This window comes from Canis lupus, chromosome 19, assembly GCF_011100685.1.
Source record: "Canis lupus familiaris isolate Mischka breed German Shepherd chromosome 19, alternate assembly UU_Cfam_GSD_1.0, whole genome shotgun sequence".
Lineage (NCBI taxonomy): Eukaryota > Metazoa > Chordata > Mammalia > Carnivora > Canidae > Canis > Canis lupus.
This window is the reverse complement of record NC_049240.1, coordinates 36535904-36557816: the sequence shown is the minus strand read 5'-3', so window position 1 is coordinate 36557816 and position 21913 is coordinate 36535904. Positions and strand designations below refer to the sequence as shown.

The following is a 21913-nucleotide window of genomic DNA, read 5'->3' as shown; positions in this document are numbered from 1 at the left end:
AATTTCTAACTTTGCTTTTGTTGATCAGTTTTGATTCTTTTTTTTTTTTTAAGATTTTATTTATTTATTTATGATAGTCACACAGAGAGAGAGAGGCAGAGACATAGGCAGAAGGAGAAGCAGGCTCCGTGCACCGGAAGCCCGACGTGGGATTCGATCCCGGGTCTCCAGGATCGTGCCCTGGGCCAAAGGCAGGCGCCAAACCGCTGCGCCACGCAGGGATCCCCTTTTTTTTTTTTTAAGATTTTATTTATTTATTTATGATAGTCACACACAGAGAGAGAGGCAGAGACATAGGCAGAGGGAGAAGCAGGCTCCATGCACCAGAAGCCCGCAGTTTTGATTCTCTTATCCAGATCCCATTTTGAGATAATTTAGAAATGATGACTTAAAACTCTCTGCAATTTCTTTTCTTTGTTTCTTGAGAGAGAGAAACAGAGAAAGGGGCAAGGGAAGAGAGACAAACAGAATCCCCACTGAGCAGAGGACCCCATACGGGGCATGATCCCAGGACCCTGAGATCATGATCTGAACTGAAGGCAGATGCTTAAGCAACTGAGCCACCTGAGTGCCCTCAAATTTCCTCCAGTTTTAATGAATAAGAATCATTGGTACATCAGGTTATTTCTCTTTCTTGAAGGCTTATTAGAAATTTAATATTGGAATTGATAGTATATCCTTTCTCTTATTGGAAGTACATAGTATCTTTTGCAAAGAAATTAAGAATCCACTGATCAGAGGGTTGTGCAATAAGAAAATACGAGACTTATTTTGGTGCAATAATACTTAGTTGGGATGTCTTGTACCTTTTTGAGGTGACCAAAGTACTTTACAGGGCAATTTTGTTAGAATAGACTGATGTCTCTTTACTAAGACCTTGAACAGTAAGATTTTGATAGATGGAGAGAGTAGGTAGGGAAGATATTTTAGGTATGGAAGAAGCAGCCTGAGTACCAGTTAGTGATTGTGGGCAAGGGTGAGTGTGTTGTGACTGTAAGCATGTTGGAAATAGTGGGGATAGCATAGCATTGGGGATGTCTGCTATGCTCATACATGGGCTGAAAAATTTAAAAATGGATGCAGTTAAGGTTGAGATCATACATGCGAACAACTGACATCAGTTATAATGAAATTTTCAGTTTGATGTAGTCCAAATCACATTTACAGATAGAGAACACACTGTGATACTGTAAGTGACTTAGCAAAGGCTGCATAAATAGTGGTAGAATAGGACTGGTTGATAATGATTCTTTTTATGTTTTATTTGTACTGAATAGCAGATGTTTTTTTTTTTACGAATTAGGAAGTACCCAAAATAGTTTTAAAGGCCAGGAAAACATTTTTTGGCTATAAGTAAAAGTGAACTTTTTGATAATGTTATGAAATAATTCTTGGCATGTGGAAAATGCTCAAGTATTTGTTAAATAAAGTTCTGGACTAAAAAACACTTATGAAAATGGTGTTTCTGATCCTATCACTGTTTTGATCTGTTAATGAATATTTATGGTACAGGCAGGATGATAACTTCATCGCTTAGTTGGTTGAGAGTCCAACTCTTGACCTTGGCTTGGGTTATGATCTTGGGGTTGTAGGGTCAAGCCCCATATTGGGCTCCACATTGGGCAGAGGAGACAGCTTGGGATTCTCTCTCCCTCTCTTAAAAAAATTTGTCACAAATTACAATTCTATTTCCATATTCATTTATAGCTGTTTTTTAAAAAGTTCATCCCTTTTAAGATGGTCCATTGAAAAAAATGGTTCAACCCTTATATGAATGTATGTTTTAATAAACTCAAGATCAAGGATCTGCTAGTGAGCTCACATTCAGATTACATTTGAATTGTATGTCTATGGATTCACTTGCCTCTAATATATCTCAAAAGAAGTAGGGTTATTTGATCTGAGCGGTACTAAATTTTTCTACCTATTTCTTTTTCTTCATCTTCATAAAACAGAAAGTTGCACCTTTATGGCCATAATTCTTTAGGACACTTGAAGCATAAATGAAATGGTTTTAAGTAACTTTTTTCCCCCCAAGGAGAAGGAAGTGACTTCTCAAACTTCCAAGTAGAAGACTTCATTCATGCATTAGCATTCTAGTAGTAGTCTTGAAATTGAAGTAACTACTTGTCTTTGACATCTTTCACAAAGGAGACAAATGATTTTTTCAGAGACATTAAGCAAGAGTTATATGTATGGAAGGAGAGGCACATGTGGCTTTTGAGTTTTGAATCTTTCAATCCATCCACTAGATGTCTCTCTTTTCTCCCTTATCTGAAAATGAATATATTTCAGTTAAATCTGCTGCTGTCAAAGGCAAGTTGGATCTGAGTTATGCAAATAACACATTTCATGTTCCCATTTAAAGTATGCCATTTTCATCAACATACCATGACTTCAGTAGAAACAAAGATGTTCCTTAGGCTGTGACAGTAATTAACTGGAATTTATTTACTCAGCAGTATCAATTTGGAACTTTTTATATGCTAAACACTGTTCCAGGTGTGTGGGGATAAAATAGTAAAGCAAAACAGACATGTTCTTGCCTCCTGGATCTTTAAGAGACTGTTCCAGCTATAGCAAAATATATTAAAATTTCAATATGTGAACCACCAACATTGATATTCTTGTGTGAAGGAAAGCCAGAGAAGGTAAGGGGTTGGGTAACATTTTAAGCTTTTTTTCATGCTTAAAAATTCAGTTTTTAATAGTACCTCCTAGTGTTCTCCATGTTTATGGTTAGACTTTGTACAATTTCTCTTTAGTGATACAGATCATTGAAAAGACGCAAAGTTTGACTGCAGAGTCAACAAAGTAATGTGAGACAGATTTCCTTCCCCTACTTAAGGTACATGGACATGATAATGGCCGTTAATTCATCATGCAAATTTCAGGCAACCATCAACTTAAATGTCCCACATTTTCCTATTCATATACGTAGTGTAAATGGAGGTTTTTTTCTGGAAAAAAATCTTCAAAAACAGTTAACATTTTGCAGCGTGTAATGTAGAACTCCATGAGCGGTATGTTTTACATGTTATCAAACAAACTGTACCTTTGGTGATAGCACGGATTGGTTGAGCCAGTTGCTCTTTCTATTTTAGCATAGAACTAACTTTAGGCAGCCTGGGCCTAAGATACTTGAACTGTGGCATGGGAGAGGATTTTGGTTTTGGTTTTAAATTCCAGAATATATTAACTCAGGATATTCTCTCCTCTGTTCTATATACTACTAATGCATTGGTTAGTGATTTCCCATAGAAAATCTCAGTAACTTCTTTTTTTCTAACTGATGAATGTCTTAACAATTCTAACAAAAAACTGAGAATTTATCATGTTCTGAGACCCAGTAATTGGGTTGCTTTGTTCTTGGCTAGATAGTGGCCCATTACTAGGAAGCTTTTATGCTTGGGCCCATTATGGTCTCAAAAATGAGCAACATGACAGTAGTAGAAGGAAGTGATTAAGTAAGTGGATGTGTGGGGCATTTAGGCCTAAGTCAAAAAGAAATAACTAGAGTCATACTTTATCAAACAAGTATTTTTCTCTTCTCTATGTGCAGTATGTTCTCCTAGAGCATCCTCATAAACCTCAAAATGGACTCAGCACAAACCAAAGCTACTCTTAAAGAATCTCCTCCCACCCCTGTCCCATGGCTATTTTGAGTTTGGGGGATGATGGTTCAGATTGAGATCAAAACTCCTTGAAGTTAGATACAAATGTTTTGGAAAATGGAATAAATGTCCCATGTATTGTTTTGACAGTGCATAAGTATTTGAGGTGGCCTTGAGTTACTTTGCAGTGAGGGAGCTTTCAGATTAGAAGAGCCCTGGCTCCAAAGACACAGCTGTAGTAATTGTCATGTTGCTCCTTATCTCCAAAGGGGCTCCACACATTGAATGAAAACAGCAGTCTTTTTTAGGAAGAGGCATTACTGACATTTGTCATCACTGCTGCCTCTGAACGTGTGTCTTATGTGCCCTGAGATGAGTGCCTGTTCTCCCAGATGTGGCTGATCATCAGGACGGAGAAGAATGCTCGGTAAGGAATGTTCTTTAAGAATGGTTTTCATTTAGTAATTTCAATGTTGACATGAACTCTTGCAGTTTAGTGCAAAACAGAACTGCTTTCTGAGATGGGAATTCTGGGTTCACCAAATCCTCTTAAGTTTACCCTATAATTATTAAGTGCATAGAAAAATTCTAGTGTCATTTCTTTAGGTCTTGTGAACAACAGCTTTTTGTACTGGTTGCTCTCTGGTTTTCACCCACAAGGCCAATTACAAACAACTTGAAGTGTGTTAACATTTCATGATGAGAGGAAGTGGAAAGTGTTCCTATGACACAAAAGCCCTTTACTTAAGGGGTACTTCGGGGTTAAGAACAGTTTTCCACTCCAAATGGTCTCATTATATTCTCTATAATGGGTGTGATTGTTTAATGATGACGTATTTGAATTGAGATGATTGAACAGGCATTACTTGAGCAAATAAAAACTTGACAGGCTGTGCCTTTTTAAGCAATTATGTATGCCTAGAATGGGATAAGATAGAAAAGGCTGATACTGTCAGCATTGATAAAAAGAGCAAAATCTGAATGATGCAGATTTGAAAGTATATTGTTTATGTAGCAGAAGGCCAACCCATGTGCCCAGCTGCTTAGGCAAGTTCCCTTGGCAGGTGCAACTTTCCTGAATGGATTCCTGTTGAAATCCTGTTAAGTGTTTCTACCAGCTGAGGAAAAATGGCCTGCCTGGTCTTAGTTTTGCTTGGGCCTGATTGTGCCCTTATTGATGTAGTTGAAATATTGCAATTGATAATCAAATCTAGAAAATAGTTTTGAGCACATGGGACATTGGTCATGCTGCTAGATCTTGGTGGGGATACAGCACTTTGTACTTACAGTCTAGCTTGGAGACCACTCTGAACATTACTAACCAAAGTGCAAGGCAGTGTGTGTTTTGAGTTGTCCTGGAGGTGAGAAAGTGAAAATTAGCTCAGACAAAAGTATAAATCTGCCTTTCCTTGCATCAGACACAGATAAAGCCAGCTGTAACTAACAGGAAAAAATATTTTTCCCAAGGACATGCTGCAGCTGTAACATGTCATAACAACTGCCTTCCAGTGTCTACTGCTTTCTCACTCAAAGGAACTTTATTCTCTGAAATCAGACTATCAGAAATTTTGCTATTTGAAATGACATCAGTATGAAAGAAACATCCCCCTTTTTACATAATTTACTTTGACTCAGAGAACTTAGTTTCCAAACAAGGTGCAGAGCTTCAGATAAGGGGTTTTGGGACACAGCATTCCACATCTAAACTTTAGTTTCCAAGGATACAGGGCCCTGGGTCCACTTTGCAGTCCAGACCTGATGTCCAGCCCTTTACATAATAGCCTTGCTTTGCTCTGAGCCTATTGCCATGCTAATTTATTTAAATTTTGTTGAAAAGTCCTACCTCAAACCTCTACTTTCCACTTTTCTTCCATGTGCAGTGTCCTTCATAGTAATGGGTTAATAAACTTGACTTTGTCAGACTATTGATTTGTTCCTGAGGTCTTAGGCTGATTGGGCTAGGACAGAAGGGCATTCAAAGTAGAAAGCACAATAGAATCCAGAAATGGATTATAAATGAGTGTTCAGGAACACTTCCAGAAGGCAGTTGCATTAATGATTTATTAGGTGTCACTTTTTAACAGTTTATTTGGTATTACAGATGCGAGACCATGTAAACTTTCTTTTTGACAATTCCATTTTTTAATTTTTTTCCATTTTGACAATTCTCAAGCTAGCATTAAACATGTGTATGTGTAATATATCTATGTAATATGTACATTACATATATTCCTCTGTCCCATTTTTTATCTTTTGTGGTTTTGTATGTAGATACTTTCCTTCCACAAAAGTAGTATCTCTTCTTGGAGGGTGGAGTCTGGCTGCTTAAGATTCCATTGGAGTTTTTTTCAGTGTCTTGGCTGGTGTTGTGCATACAGTAGATGTTCAATAAATACTTTCAACATTGAATCATGGAAGCTTTGTGTCTTAGCTATTTATTTCTTTGATACTTGCCCTAACTTTGAAACCAGCAGATTGTGGTATCTTCTTCATCACAATTCCACCTCTACCTTATAAAGTACAAATTGCCCTTAGGCAATGAGGCGTTGAGCAATTGAAGCTTTTTATAGCTCCATTTGTCTGCAGTCACCTAAATGTCAATGGATAGATGTGTTTGTCATAATGTGCGGTAAGTGCAAATAAGCCCCCTGTTAGCAGTATCATTAGAGATAAAATAGATGCACAGGAACTCAAAGAGGTGATAAGCTGTCAGATTCCACTCTTAAGAAAATAACAATGTCATTTGCAGTTGAAAATGTGTAGAAGTAAATGCACAATTCCTCACCTCAGTCTGAGTTGTTTTTCAAGCCTTTGCCTATTTACTTATGTTCATCCACCACTTAAGTTGAAGAAGAGCGAATTAAACCATCAATTAAAAATAGCCTAGTAAAACCACTGAAAACAATAGATCTGAAAATAGCAACATTGAAAGAGCAGTCTCAATTTACTAAAGTGCCTTCACTGTGGGCCTCGCTGTTTATGTAGAGGATTGGTGGAGAAACGGAAATCTGCCGCTCAGTGGCTGGAAAGGGGTCTGTGCCATTGATCTACCGATACCTATACCAATACCGTAGCATTTTCCCCCATCTTTCTGCTGTGCCCTTCTCACTGGAGAGGCTCTGTCCCCAGGGTATCTCCTCTTTTTGTTGACAAGATAATATTGCTGTTTCAGGCTTCATATCCAGACATAAATCTAGCAGCAGAAGAGAGATCTCTTCCTGGGCAGTCATTTTTAAGAGAGGAAAATTTCCTGCAAGCTTCTCAGAAGAGTTTTCCTTATGTCTCAGTGATCAAAATTGCCACGTATGTCTATCCTAAGTAGGATGGATTTCAATGACTTGATTAGTGGGAGACTGAGTAGAGGAATGTGACTTGCTGAAACAAGTCTGGCTGTTTGGAAGGGGTGTGTGTGTGTGCACGTGTTGGGTTGTTGGATTCACATCCAGCCATGTCTGTCTGCTACATTCAGAGCAGAGCAGGGTTTCAGACCCAGTCTGTCTCATCCCAAAGCCTGGGTTTGTCTCACTTATTCCCCAAACTCATGTTTGTATAAGGATTTCCTATGTGTGGCTCTTACAAAAAACATAACTGGAGCAAATCCTAATTTTTGATAGATTTGCACTTACATTTGGGTTAAATAAGTATTAAAATGTGTTCATATTCTCTGAACATTAGCCAAGTGATATGGAACAACTGTAGTCTTGAGTGTGACACTCCTGCTCCCCACAACAGTACAGCAGCATTTAAAACAGTTCTGACTTATGTTAGTGGTTTGTAGTGTCTCTCTTGCTCTCTCCTTACTAAGAAGTGCTGGCTACTGAGTTTGGGAAGATAAATTTAAGGAGGCCCTTGAATTTAAGGCTAAGGGATACAGACTTCTTTTTTTTTTCCCCTCAAGGAATATAGGGTCATTGAAAATTTTAACCAGAGAAAGACATGACCCTGACTGTGATTTAGGAAGAGCACAGTCTTTCAGAGTACATAAGAATTGAGAGACATAGTAGAGGTTTTTATACTTGCAGGAGGCCTGACTCAGTCCACCAAGTATGCCAGAAATGCCCATTTCTTTATTTTCTTCAGGTTGAGTTTTCAGTTTCATTCTGCTAGGCTGATAGGAAATTCAGTATTAACCCTCTTTTGACACTCCTGCCTTCCCAAGAATGCTCTGGAATCTGGAAAGATTAACTACATGCCTGGTAGGCCTGGAAGGGACCCTTGACTTTAATTCCTTGATGGTCACACTGATATCTGTGAAGGCTGGTGACCTCTTATGGCTTAGATGTGTGAAGCTTTGTTAAGTCCCAGACCCTTGTAGGCCCAAGGTCCAGGTTCCCTAAAGACACCAGACAACAATCTCCTCTGAGTGGGATTTCCTTTTCAGGGTGGTGCCATCAGTATTGCTCCTACCACCATCCCCCAATCTCTGACCTCTTTCTAAACTTTTGAGTTCAGTGAAATTTATAGATCACCTATGTAGAGTTGGGTGCATTTGAATAAATGGAACACCTATATAACCACATCCCATTGAAGATACAGGACATTTCTCTCCAGAAAGTTCCCTCATGCTCCCTTCCAACCCCTTGTTACCCTGAGGTAGCTACTCTTCTGAGTTCTATCCCCACTTAGTGCTCTTGTTCTAGAATTTTGTGTAAGTAGAATCCTACTCAAGCTTCTTTGACTCAACATTTTATCTGTGAGACTCATCCATATTATTGTGTATGACAATATTCATTCCTTTTTTGTTGCCTAGCATTTTTATTGTTGTGGAATAGTATTTCATTTCTTTTTTTTTTTCTTTTTTAAGTCTTTTCCTGTCTCTCTTCCTCTTTTCTTAAAGTCTTTCCTTAAAAGCATCTTCTCCTTCGCCTTGTTGCTCTCAAGGGTATTAAGTATGTTTCCTTCAATTAAAGCCAGGAAGGCTTTTACTAGAGGCAAGGGTACAGAAAGTATTCAGTATCTTCATGGGATGGAGGAGGGAAAGGCAACATGAAAACACACAAGTTAATATCTCAACAAATTAGCTTGCCACACAGTCATCCCAGGAAAAAGGCAATGAGGGCCTGAGTTAGAGTGGAACATGGAAACAGGGCAGAGAAAGCTGGTGCCGGGGCAGCACCCATGGAGTTTGGTACCTCATCAGGCCTGGAAGGACAAGGCTGAGTAGCTTAGCATGGGTGGTAACCAACATGACCAGGTTGGCAGTTGGAATGAGTATTGGTGCCAACAGCAGAAAGAATGGTCTAGGATGGAAAATGATGAATTAGTTTGGTACTTGTTGATTTTGAGGGGAGTATGGAAGGTAACACTGGAGATGCCCAGGGGGTAGGTGAAAGTAGAGATCTCCAGCTCAGTAGCATCTTCAGAACTGAGGGTGAGGTCAAGAGTTATACACGAGGTGAATGTTGAAATCCTGAAAAAGGAAAGTTAAAGGAGATAAAATAGGCAAGGACAGAGCTTTGAAGAATGCCATACAGAGGGCTCAAGGAAGAGGACTCAAAGGGGGAAGGGAGCATGGTGACAGTGTTAGGATTAAAATAGCAGGAAATGGAGTGTCTTGGGAAGGAACTAGGAGAGCAAAGGATAGGAAAGTAGCTGGCAGAAATGCCAATGCTGCAGAGCTGACCAAGATGAAGATGGAATGACAGGTCATTAAATTTTCCACCTGGAAGCTCACCGCTGGTTTTTGAGGGATCAACTACAGAAGAGAAATAGGAGTTGAAGCAGGTTGCAAGAAGCTGTGGAGTAAGAGTGCTGAGACAGAGCCAATAACTTTAAATAGCTTTTTTCAAGAAATGTGCACTTAGAGGAGTGAAAAAGGGCACAGGGGTGGCAGGAGGATGAGAGAAAATGTTGGAGGACAAGTTACGAGATTTGTTTCCTTGGAAAGTGTTGAGCATTCCCGTGACCTGGGCAAAGGAGGCAGAGAGAGTTTCTGACTCGGTTTTCCATAAGAGGTAAGAGACAGTGGGGAGGAAAGTGCCAGGGGGTGAGTGAATTGTAGAGAAGAGTCATTCTTCTAACGCAGTAGAGGAGAAGACGGGTGAGACCTTCCTAAGTGAAGATGGAGCATTCCAGCTGCAGTCACTTGTTCTCAGCATGACACGCTCCTTAAGAAATTTTCTGTTCTATTTACTCTGGATACATGAAGTTTATAAAATGGCCTCTTTAAGGTTCAGGAGGTTGGATTTCAAAGCAGTGCATCTAGAGGAGGTCTTCTCCAACCGCTCAAAGCTAGATGGTAGAGCTCACTCTCCCAGGACACAATCTGTAGTGCCTATTGTATTGTGGCAGATGGCAGCAAGCCCTAGGTTAGGAACCCAACTATGATGTGTTAGCAAGAGGCACTAACCACATGTCCTTTGATCAGATTAATCAGAGACAGAACAACCAAGCATAAAGAGTTGAGATTAGCATTGGCTGGGGCTCTGGCAAGGCGAACCTGGGACATACTCGACTTTGAATTCAGAAGCACTGCTTATTTGCATTCATTTTCAGAATTAGATCAGCACAAACGGGGCTCCCAGAAGATTGGATGGGCTTCACAATGAATATGATGCTTGTGAGTGTATGGTTTGCTCAGGCTAGGATGATTCTGTATATTCCTTGAGTGCACACCAGTTGGTGGCAGAGCAAGACAATGATGCTGTGTATTTTTACTTGATTGCCAGTATCCTGGTTTGGAGGGTTGACATTGCTAGAATCCTGGCTACCTCTTAAAAAGGATGTTCTATTTTTTGAAACCCCTAGCAGGTGTTCTCAGTATGGCTACTGTAAAAGCTCAAATACACACAGGGATGAAACATATGCAAATATATCTGTGGACCTTCTAGATGGAGGACACTGCTCCAAGGCTGCTGCACTCATGTTGTGGTGGCTTCTTTATCTGACATCACAGATTTATTGCTGATCCCTCTAGGAAAAAGGGCACCTCCCACCTCCCTTCTCTTACTGTGGTTCTTAAGACTTTTTGTCAGTTCCTTCTCTTACAGTGCCCTAACCTCGAACTACTTACAGGTGGTGCTATAGGTCTCAACATACAAAAGAATAAACAATGTGTGTAGGGGGCTATCTCTCTGGAAGATTCCTGTATTCAAGGGCACTGATTTTTTTAAAGGTTTAGAAATCAATTCCTAAATTCTATCAGTGTGAAACAAGTGAGAGTAGTTCAGAAAGTGGAGGCCATAACAGTGTGTTTCCTTCCTGCTCCCACCTTCCTTCTCCTCTTCCACCACCATCCTGGGCTTCTTTACATGTAAACTCTTTCTGCCTGGAGTTGGATGCGGCATAGCACTAAGCCCTGGAAGATGTGCTCCAGGCCTCTGGGAACACACACTCTATGACAGATGGCGGCAAATTAAACTGGCAATTGAAAAAGCCAGAGCATTTCCAGGACCTCTGTTAGAGAAGCGATTCCAGAGGGGGAGAGGCAGGGAAGACAAATTGCTGGAAAGTGGCCAGAACCATTTGGTGCTTGACATCAATTTGATCAATAAACACTTCCTGAACACCTAGATAGAAGAAGCTTTTCCAGATTCCACAGGCACACACAAAGATCAGAGAGACCAACATTTTGTCCTATGTTTAGGAAAACAGCACACAAAAAGGTGCATGGACAATTCTAGGCTGGTAGAAGTCTGAACAAAGGCTATGTAAGGATGAGCTGAAAATTATAGCCACCACACAATAGTACGATAATGCATGTTGATGGCTATGTCCTTGATGGTATGTAGAGGGTGGGAGAAACAAAATTATGGGGCTAGAAGGGACACTGGACAATCCCTTCAATTTAAAGATGAGGGAACTGAAGACCCTTCTCCACAAGAGTAAGTGGTTTGTTCAAGGTCAAAGTCACTCGGTTGTTTGGAACTCAGTGATTAATAGTACTACTACTAGTAGTATCAATGATACAACTAATAATAGTACTAATAATAGTACCAACAGTGCTATTAGTAGCTAAGATTATAGAACACTTACTATGTGTCAGCTACTATCCTAAGTGCTTCAAGTATATTATCTAATATAGAAAGTTATGTTATTTTCACCTCTGAAATGGTATTTTCACACATGGGGAAACTAAGGCAGAAGAGTATAAGTACCTTGCTCAAAGTCCAGCCAGTAAGTGGTGGAACTGAGACTCAACACCCTGCAGTGGAGCGCCAAAGTTTGTGCTAATTTCTCAGTTCCTTATGGCCTCTTAGGCCTTAGACTCCTGGTCCAGTGCTCCTTGTCCTTGGACTGGGGATGTCGTGAGGTGAGGTGACTGAATGCGGGAGTGACATGACAAAAGTGAGTATTTAAAGTTACGGGTATGGCTTCAGTTGTTAGGGTAGATGAGAGAAGAAATGGAGAAGGGAGAGGGGTAGTAGAATGTCTAAATACAGTTGCGATGAATGTTTGGACCACAGCAGGGATAGAGAAGATTTTATTGGACAGGTATGGTTGGTTAGCAGTCATTCACTCCGTAGTATGAATCAGCCTATCCTGTTGGCTTATCCTTCTTGAGAACAGAAGCCTGACCGTAGAAGGAAGGAACGGACAGTGTACAGCAAAGGGAATTCCGAGGCAAAGGAACAAGAGTAGAAATGGGACAGATATTGATGACTTTGCAGTATTCTTCACAGAGGTCCTGATCTCTTGGGGATGGTTTAATCTACTGTAGGTAAAAATGTCCATTGCTCATTGAGGTAAAGGAGGAAGAGAACCAAAACAAGCAAACAAAACAAGGAGAAAAAGAAAGATGCCACCTCTTAGTGGGAATGAGACCTTAACAAGTGGGTAAAGTACATGAAGAACCCGGTGTGTTTTCCCAGACTGGGGTCTGCCTTGGGGAAAGACCCATCTCACCACTCCACTCTTACCCCTGGTGGCCAGAGGACAGCCTTCAGCTGTGGAGAAGAACCTCTTTATTCAAAGTCCTGGCCCCTTCCAGGTGACCCATGCAGTGACTGGCTGATGCAAGGGCATAAAGGCCAGGACAGTCTCAGCAGAAGGGGCCATGGAAAGCTGGGGAGGGGACCCCACAAAGGGTCACTGACTGTGTGAATGTGTTCACAGAATGAGGTGTGACTGGACTTCTCAACATAAAGCCCTCATAGGGAAATTTCTCTGATAAAGAGAAGCGAGAACTATACTTTGAGAGGAAGAGAACAGACCATGAATAGCTGCTCGAATTCATGGGAAACTGGACAGATGAGGCCAGAAAACAGAGAAGACTCTTCTGGATACTTCTGATTGGTTCTAAGGATAACTGTCTGTCCGTAGGTGGGGTCATGTATTTATACTCGAATGCAGAACTCTCCTTCTGCCTTGAAGTCACATTTCCATTGGCATGCTGCTACACAAGCTGCCCTCAGACGCTCATTTTCACATGCAGGACGTGAGCAGTTTCCCAAATATCCACCAGATGGTACCTTCCTACCAGAAATTAGGTTTCAGTTGTGGAAATCCACATTGTTTTTTCCACTCCACAGACCAGCTACAGAATCAGATGCCTGCTCTGGCTACTGTGGAAGGAAAGGGAGCTTGGTAAGAACCAGTCTCAGGTGGGAGCGCTGCAGAGTGGCGTGAGGGCGGCTCCAGTGTTTTTATTTTCAAGAATAGGAGACTGAAGTCAAAGTGTCCTTTTTTTTTTTTTTGTGATGGGGAGAGCTACGTGTGGAATAGAGTCCTAGAGAAGTCTCCCAGGGAGGGAAGGACTGTTGTGAGTTTAGCTCCCAAGAGGCTGTCATAAAAGCCCTCAGTGCCACCCTTGTGCTATTCCTTGGAGTCTGCTCGGCACTGCTGAGTGCTCTGAAATGTAACCAGCTGTCCCATAAAGGAAAGTCTTTGTTGGAGAGACTCATTGTTCAGCAGTTTGGGTTCAAAGGCCCAAGCAGCAGTCTCCCCGGGTTGCGTAGTGTCCTTGGAATGGGAGGGTCACTGGTCTTTACTGTTGGGTGGCCCCTGGGTCCTGGTTTATTCAAAACTTTTCCTGGTCTTGGCTCTGAATGTAAAATGCAAAGGAGTTGCTGTAGCAGCTGAAGGGGTCTCAAAATATACTAAGGACCCCCTCCCATCAATGACTTGCACGTTTCTTTCACACCCAGTCATCCTGGCTGACTGGAATGTACACACCAGGGACAAGGCTAGCCCTTTTCTCTCTCTCTCTCTCTCTCTCTCTCACACACACACACACACACACACACACACACACACACCGTGAGCTAGGTGATTTGGGGCAGTGCGATAATATTTTCAAATTACGAATCATTTTGTTGCTGTTGTTTTCTTACCAGATTCCCTTGTCCCCTTTAGCCAGTGAGACACATGTCAGGAAAGGCAAAGTTCTGGGGAAAAGAAGTCTTCTCTTGGTTTTTGAGTTTCAGAAGTTCAGGCCTGAGCGGATAGAAGATGTAGGTAAATACAATGTTCTCAGGATGGGGAAAGAGGAGAGAGTAGCTGGGGTGATGAGAGATTGGGCCTCTGAGCAGGGAGACACATTTACTCTTTCCTACCTACTGCCTTCTGCAACTCCCCCAGCAAGGATGGTTTTGCGAGCTCTCAGGATGAGGGCCTTGAGCCCCCTTGATGAAAGCACAGGAAGGGGGCGAAGACCTCAGAGAGGAGAGGGTTGTATTCTCACCCCAGAGCAGAGGGCCAGAGAGCCAGCAGGGGAGATCTGTGGGCTTGCAGGCACCTCTCAGAGAGTGTACTGCAGCACAGTGCCCTTCCAGACTCGTGTCTACCTGGGGCTTTGCCATGTGGCCGGATTTGGAAACAGGGTCTTTGCAGATATAATCTATTAAAATATGGTCATACTGGATTTAAGGTGGCCTCTAATCCGATGCTTTAGGTGTCCCTTTAAGAAAAGGGAAATTTGGACACAGAGCTGCACACGCAGAGGGAAGGTGCCCTGTGAAGATGGAGGCAGAACCACGGAACGTCCAGAACTGCCAGCCACCACCAGGGGTGACAGAGATGAGGAAAGATTCTGTCCCAGAGCCTTGGGAAGGAGCCTGGCCCTTCTGACACCTTGATTTCAGACTCCCAGCCTCCATGCCTGTGGGAAGATAATTGTCTCTTATTTTAAGCCACCCAGGTTGTAGGGCTTGGTTTTGACAGCTGTCCTGACAGGAACAAGGATGATGGAGAGGCACTTAGCATGGTCACACTTGACGAGCAGGGAGGTGGAGAGGTCTCTGTAGATGCCAGCACACAGAGCAGGCCTGAGCACTGGATGGGCCCACCGTGGCACGGAACACCTAGAGTGGGAGCTCGGACTATGGGCAGTGACATTTCAGACATCAAGAGGAAGGGGGTCTAAGACAGAAAATGAGTAAGAAAAGTAATGATGACCATTAAACTTTTCTTACTGCTTGGGTTTGTGGGCTAAAATTTGCTGCTTAAGGAGCTGAGGCTTAGGGTGTCAAACAGGGAGTCGGCCACGGCCACTGAGTGGCTGCTGTGGCAGTGGGATTCAGGCGCTCCTCTGCCTGCTTGCCAAGCCCTCCTGTCCTTCATTATCGTTTCCAGTTTTCCCTGCTACATGCCTGACATCATGGCCGAAGGGACTGGGCCCTGTGCTCTGAGCGCAACCCTGTCTTTCCTACTGGAGTCCTTACATCAGGCTGGACCTTCGCGGTTTCCTATCAAAATCCTACTAGCAAAGGAAAGCTTTCCAAGTCTCCCAAACATACTGTTATCGCCTTTTCAACTCTGGCAATTGTTTTGGAGTATTTTTGATGGCAGCCCTCACTGTGTCTCACACTTCTTTGTCTCCCTCGTAACACGAGCATGGCTGCCCCCATGATGGCAGGTCTCAGCGCAGGCTTGTTGATTTGTTTGGTATAATCATTACTGAAAATGCTACAGTTCTCCACAATGCACTATGGACAGCGTGTCTTGTTTGTGCCCGAAGCAGACCCTTTATGTGTTGGGACATTGCCTCTTGGCTGCGCCGCACCTGTTCCAATGGACTCTGTCATCAGGACTGAAATACTATAAGCACTTACAGATGTGACTTAGGATTTTCCAAAAAGGTGAAGGAAGAATAAACATTTGGGGCCACTCTGTCTGAGGAAATGGTCCACGTGCTTTGGGGTGGGGGTGGGGGCTCTTGTAGCTTCCCTAATAAAGCAGGGTGGGATCTGCAAGTCCCTTGGGTGGCGTGGTTTTTATTACCTCACTGACTGCCTTTCACTTTCATATCTTCCTCTGCAGAAGCCTGAGGTCCCTTGAACTGGCCACACACACCTGCATTCTGGAATCAGAGATAAGACATGGGAGGAAAATTTTCTGGGAGGGAAAAGGAGCGATTTAAATTCTCACTGAGGTCTGAGCTGCTGATAGCAGATTCTTTCCCGAAGAGATTTCAGGTCAGAGGAGGAGGTTGGGCAGGGAGAGAGCAGGAGGCTCCTGTGCTGGCTCATTGGCTAGGGCAGGGGCCGGGGTTGTGAGCACAAAGGAAGGAGCAATGGGTGGCAGGACCGAGGGCCCCGGGGACCCAAGGTTGAAGTTCATCTATTCCCCTTTTCCTGTTATGGGCCCTGCCTGATTCTGACATTCAACACTAAGAGATCTCCTGACTGTTGATTTCATAGACCAAAAAAAATCATTTATTGAGAGCAATCTGAAACACTGGAAGGTTGCCATTACTTATATTGTTAAATAAGAATGTAAAAAAAATTAATAAAAACCCTATCACATGAAAGAAAGGATGCTTTAATGGTAAAAAAAAAATGGGGAAAGAAAAAAATCTCAGAATAAAGGGTAGTCCTTCTAAATGGGATGAATATAGCTTTATAGGGAAAGAAAAAATGACTGTCTATCTCCCTTTTCAGTGGGTCCAGGATAATGTTGGCAGAGCCTGGCGTCCCAGTACCAATCGATGATTTATGGGAATCACGTCCACCCTGATTCTGAAGGTCCCACCGCAGTTTATAGTTCATGACATTTTGCTGCCCCCTGGTGGCCAAAAGGAGTTGCTGTGGCGGCTAAAGGGTCTCAAAATCTACTTACAACCCCCCATCAATGACTTGTATGTTTATTTCACACCCACATGTGCTAAGGGGGCGGGGGGGGGCTGTGGGGTGAGGACACATAGAAATGAGAGACCCAGGCCCTTGCTCTCAAAAGCTTTCCTATAACACTGATGTTTCAAACAAAAGTTAGCAAAAATATTTGGGTTTGGGCATTGCAATGTCAGCTCCCCATCACCATCCTCCCCGGCTGCCAGGGGCCCGGGGGGGGGGGGCTGGTGTCTGCATCATGGAATGCGGCCAGTCTCTCAGCGTCACAGCAGATCTGTGATTGAGTCCAAGTTGCCACCTAGAGCTTTATCTCCAGCCCTGCCCTGAAGTCAGGGCTCAGGGGGCAGGCAAGCCTACTTTTTCCATGAAGTCCTTCAGTGCCTATTCCAAACCCATGATGACCTCTATAACCTCAAGACTACTCTCTACCATCATGTCCTCTTATTTTTCAAGTAGATAAGAAATTCTCTGATGGTTGAGGCTCTGTTTTAACATTTTTATATCCATCTCCCCTTCTCAAAGTATGTCTTGGAGCTCTCAGTTTTCTCCCTTATTATACAGAGAAGCTTCCCACCAACTTTCACATATTAGGGCCACACTTACGCTTCATCAAGATATTCTCGTATCGGGATCCCTGGGTGGCACAGCGGTTTAGCGCCTGCCTTTGGCCCGGGGCGCGATCCTGGAGACCTGGGATCGAATCCCACGTCGGGCTCCCGGTGCATGGAGCCTGCTTCTCCCTCTGCCTGTGTCTCTGCCTCTCTCTCTCTCTCTCTGTGACTATCATAAATAAAATTAAAAAAAAAAAGATATTCTCGTATTAAACATGAGAAATCATTAAGTCAGTTTAGGCTAAGTTATTTGGCTGTGACAAACAATTCCCAAGTCGCTACAGCTTAAAATAACAAAGGTTTATCTCTTCTAAATGCTGTGTGGCCTGTGTGCATTATTTGGGGGGTAGAGTTGCCAGGAAATAGCAAGGAAAAATATGGGACACCGTCAAATAATCAGTAATTTTTTGGGGAATAAGTATGTCCCCCAAAATCCATACTAACAATTATTATAATTTTGTGAACTTCAAATTTAGCTGAAAATTCTATAATTTACCCCACAACCCTATTTGGGGGCCCAACTTCACATCCCCATTCTGGACCCAAGCTAATGGTGCCTCTACTATCTAAACATCACAGAAAGAAAGGGGATGTGACCATTTGCACACTGATGCCTGAAGTTTTCTTCTGGAAGTAGAGCATTTCCAATCACAATTTTTTTTTTTTTTGGTCAAAATGAATCATTTGGTCATTCCTAACCTCAAAGGGGTGAGGAAATGCGATTCTGCCATGTGCTCAGAATGAGAGAGCACCAGGCTATTTGTGAAAAGCCCAAATCCTTGCCCTAGTTAGAAATTCTGGTGACAGCTGCTAAGAAAATACTACTTTCTCCATCTTATTACAATAAATTATATCAAGTGTAATCTTTATCCTTGCGATTTCTATCTAATGGCTTACTATTGATTTCTGGTAAGCAAAGAAAGCTTTCCTGACCCATTTAAATACATGGAGACAACTAAACGCTCCCTTTCAACTTTTCTTCTCAGCATTAAATACCTTCCCAGGCCCCTAGTACTTCTTCCTATGATGTAGTTTCCAACTCTTTACCTTCCAACTCTTTATCTACTTGGTTATATCTGACTGTTAAGTGAATGTGATGGGAAAACAAAACAAAACAACAAAAGGTAGTTCCTTATATGGATAAGCCAAAGGTGACTTTTGGTGTAACCCTTTGTTTTTCTTCCCTGTAATCCCACAGAAGATCAGCAGTGTTTCAACCCTCAGCATCAACAGCATCACCTGGAGAGATGAATCAGTGAGGTACAGACTTCTACACCAGGGATTCTGATTCAGTTGGCCTTGCCTGGGCCTGAGTATCTATACTTTTTAGCAGTTTTGTTCCATTTATCTATAGCTATGTAACAAACCAACCCCAAACTGAGGAACTTAAGGCAAAAGTAGTAATTTTATTGTTATCTTTCCAGATCCTTGGGGTTGAATAGAATCAAACATATAAGAAACCAACTAACATTTTAAGAGAATGGTATGGGCAAAAAAGAAGCCACCAGCTCAGAGTAAAAGAGACTGCACCCATTTGATACTTAAAACAAACTCTGACCCTTCCCCTGACATTTTAGGGGTAGAGAGCAGCCTGAGGGCTCTGCTTAACCCCCAAAGAAACCATATTCCTTTTTGGATATAGCAGAGGAGAATAGTGAAAAAGGAAGGAACTCTCAGTGGGTAGAGCCAAGGACCATGGAAAACAAGGACTGGGGAATTTATCTGGGTGGAAAAGAATCAATGGGAGCTCATCAAGGAATGTGACCCACCTTTAGGACAAGGGGCTGCTTGTAATGTCTATTTGGAGGGACTGTAGACTCACTGTGGTTCAGTGACTGGTAAAAGACTCCCATGCTTCCACTTCCAAATGGGAGTGTTTATTGTGTCCTTGTCCCTAATTGCATATTGAGTTTGTCTGTGGGAGCAAGTGACTTAATTTTTGAAGTGTCACCATTTAAAGGAGGCATATCTAAACCTGCTATAGAGGTGCTTATGTCTTATTCATGGATCCTGGACTTTGAGCTCAGAACAGTACCTGGAGAGGAATTTGAGGTTGTCTCCCTTACAGGGAGTAAGTGTCCTCTTACATGCACAGGGAAGGGAACTGCATGTCTGGGGTACAGAGTGCAGACTGTGGTGGATTATGTTAATATTCACCAAATATTGTGGCACCCTTCTCTGCAGGGCCTCTTTCTGTGGTGGGAGGGCTCTACATCCTGGTCCTTTGGTATTCAGGTGACCATTTGATTTACTCTAATGACATGTGAGTGTCAGAAGTGACAGGAGCTACTTCTGAACAGAAGGATTAAGAACCACAGTGTTCACCTTTCCCTCTGCTATGACAACTGACAATGTTCCGGATAGAAGCTGTTTTCCCAGCCTTGGTCCTGGAATAAAGATGATGCAGAACAAAGCCATAGCCAACTAACTACGAATGAATTATATGAAAAATTAAACTTCTGTGTTGTGAGACCCTGAGTGCTAATATGAATGAAGAGGGCATGGGCACCCTGACAACTCTGAGCAGCCTTGGGTCCCTCTTGCATGATGGCTACCAACTGCAGAAGGACACAGCCTTTTTTTTTTTTTTTTTCTAATATTTTATTTACTTACTCATGAGAGAGAGAGAGAGGCAGAGACACAGGCAGAGGGGAAACAAGTTCTATGTAGGGAGTCCGATGCGGTACTTGATCCTGGGACTCCAGGATCATGCCCTGGGCTGAAGGCAGGCACCAAGCCACTGAGCCACCCAGGGATCCCCAGACACAGCCTTTTGACTGCCCAATTTTACTGTCCTCTCTGAGGAAGATTGATTCCCTTCTCATTTCAGCATGCCTGACATCAACAGTAGGTGATAGGGAGCAACCCAGGAAGTGCCAGCCTCCATTGAACCTCCTGTTGACAGTATTTGTCTCTGTGAACCAGAGATTGTGGGAAGGTCTTGGGTAATGAAAGCTGGCTGGACACAGCCCAAATTTCAAGATTGTGGCAAACCAGAGGGTCCTTCGGTCCTTACCTGCTGAGGTTTCTGTTGCCCTGGTGACATCTCAGTCTTGGCATTCTCATTACATGATGAAGACACTGGTCGTGACAATGGGAAGGTTGAGAAGATGAAATGGATGGTACCCATAGCTGGTTCTATGCAGCAGAACTGAGGCTCAGCAGTTGAGGTAAATTAAAGATACTTGTCCCCTAAAATCTGGATCAGCCTCAGTCATTCAATAGAACCAGTAGACCAATAGAATGTGACTGAAGCAACAGTGCCTGCCTTCCAAAGCTGGGTCAGGAGAAGCCTTGTAATTCCCGTCTTGGTCTCTTATAATACTGCCTCAAGACTCCAGCTACTGTGTAAGAAGTTTGGCTACCCTGAGACTACTATGTTGGCATAGTTGCATTCAGGTGCTCCAGTTGACAATCAAGCTATTGGATTGTTTTTCAATGCCATCCAACCTTCCAGACGACCAGCCATTCCTGCCAAGGCTCCTAAAATATGAGTGAAACTGTCTTGACCCCTTCAGTCCAGCCAGCTCACCATCTAAATACCACTAAATCTAAAATGACGCAGTTAATGCCATGTGGAACTGAAATGTCCTCCAGCTAAACTTGGCCTGAATTCCAGGCCCACAAAATCATGAGATATAATAAAATGGTGTTAAGACATGAAAATAATGGAACAGATATATATATATATATATATATATATATATATATATATATATATATATATATATATACTTACTATGCACTCCTAGGTGCCTGTTTTTCCTTTTCTCTTAACATGGATCCCTCATGTTGCATGCCTGGGTGCTCTAACCAGATTTCAGGAGTTGGGAGGTGTGATTAGCCTGAGATTACCACCTTCAACAGAGATGGTTCAGATAAACTCTTCATTCAAACAGAGTTTGGGTTACCCCAAGGGCTCAATTTTGTTCTCAGCTTAAGTCCAACAAGTAATAAGTCTAGCATTTAGTGAGCACCTCCATGGGTAGGGAACTATACTGGGTGGTAATATAAGAGGTCTTGCTACATAAGGTAAAACAGCTCACTGTGGTTTAATGCTCACATGCTTAATTTTGTTTTTTACAGTTAACCTGTGAAGTAGCATTATTTTATTACATAAGCAAGTAAATTGAGATCAGGCTGGAGAAACTGTAAGTGCCAGAGATGAGTTTTGAATACCCAGCAGGCTTATCCACCAAACAGGCTACCATGGAAGTTAAAGCTTTATAAGACAGGTGCAAACCTTCATTTTATAAATGAGAAGATTGAGGACTAGGAAGAGGGAGTAGTATTGCTGATGTGTTTTGCCACTAACCATGAATTCTCTGGCCAGTACAGTTCCATCCTGGTCCTAAAGGCTCTCTAGAGTATAGGCCAAAGCCATGTTGAGTGAGTGTCTTTAGGGAAGGAGATAGAGGAGATGATGTCAGCACTGCCTTTTCATATATGTTCCCAGAGAATGCGAGCCTTTGTTTATCCTCCTGTTTAACTCCTGAGAAGTGCGGGCTGTAACTTGGCCAATGAACAGTTTGTGGGCTTAAAGCATTGGATTGGTAGTATGAGCTTTTCTCTGAAGAAAGCATCTTCCCATAAAACTATCCATCCGTGTCATCTGGGATGAGTCCCAGAGATAGTTCCATTTTTGTTTCAGAGTATGGAAAAACTGAAAAGTAATATGTCA

The 21913-nt window shown here is 42.5% G+C and overlaps 2 long non-coding RNA genes across 4 annotated transcripts in view; one reads left to right on the top strand and one right to left on the bottom strand.

Annotated features, from left to right (window-relative positions):
* Nucleotides 1-213: 213 nt before the first annotated feature.
* Nucleotides 214-21913, top strand: part of LOC106560032 — a 123839-nt gene continuing 102139 nt past the window's right edge. For 2 of the 3 annotated variants that reach the window (XR_005374189.1, XR_005374188.1), the window contains exons 1-2: nt 13422-16629; nt 18431-20402. This is a non-coding gene — a long non-coding RNA (uncharacterized LOC106560032). Of the gene's footprint in view, nt 4042-13421; nt 16630-18430; nt 20403-21913 lie in introns of those variants that run through there. The other variant, XR_005374187.1, reaches the window with a different exon arrangement.
* LOC102152824 lies at nt 13220-20846 on the bottom strand. Its single transcript, XR_005374190.1, has 5 exons — nt 20249-20846; nt 17225-17401; nt 15774-15852; nt 13886-13988; nt 13220-13596 (listed from the first exon to the last, which is right to left on the bottom strand). It is a non-coding gene; the product is annotated as an uncharacterized LOC102152824 (long non-coding RNA).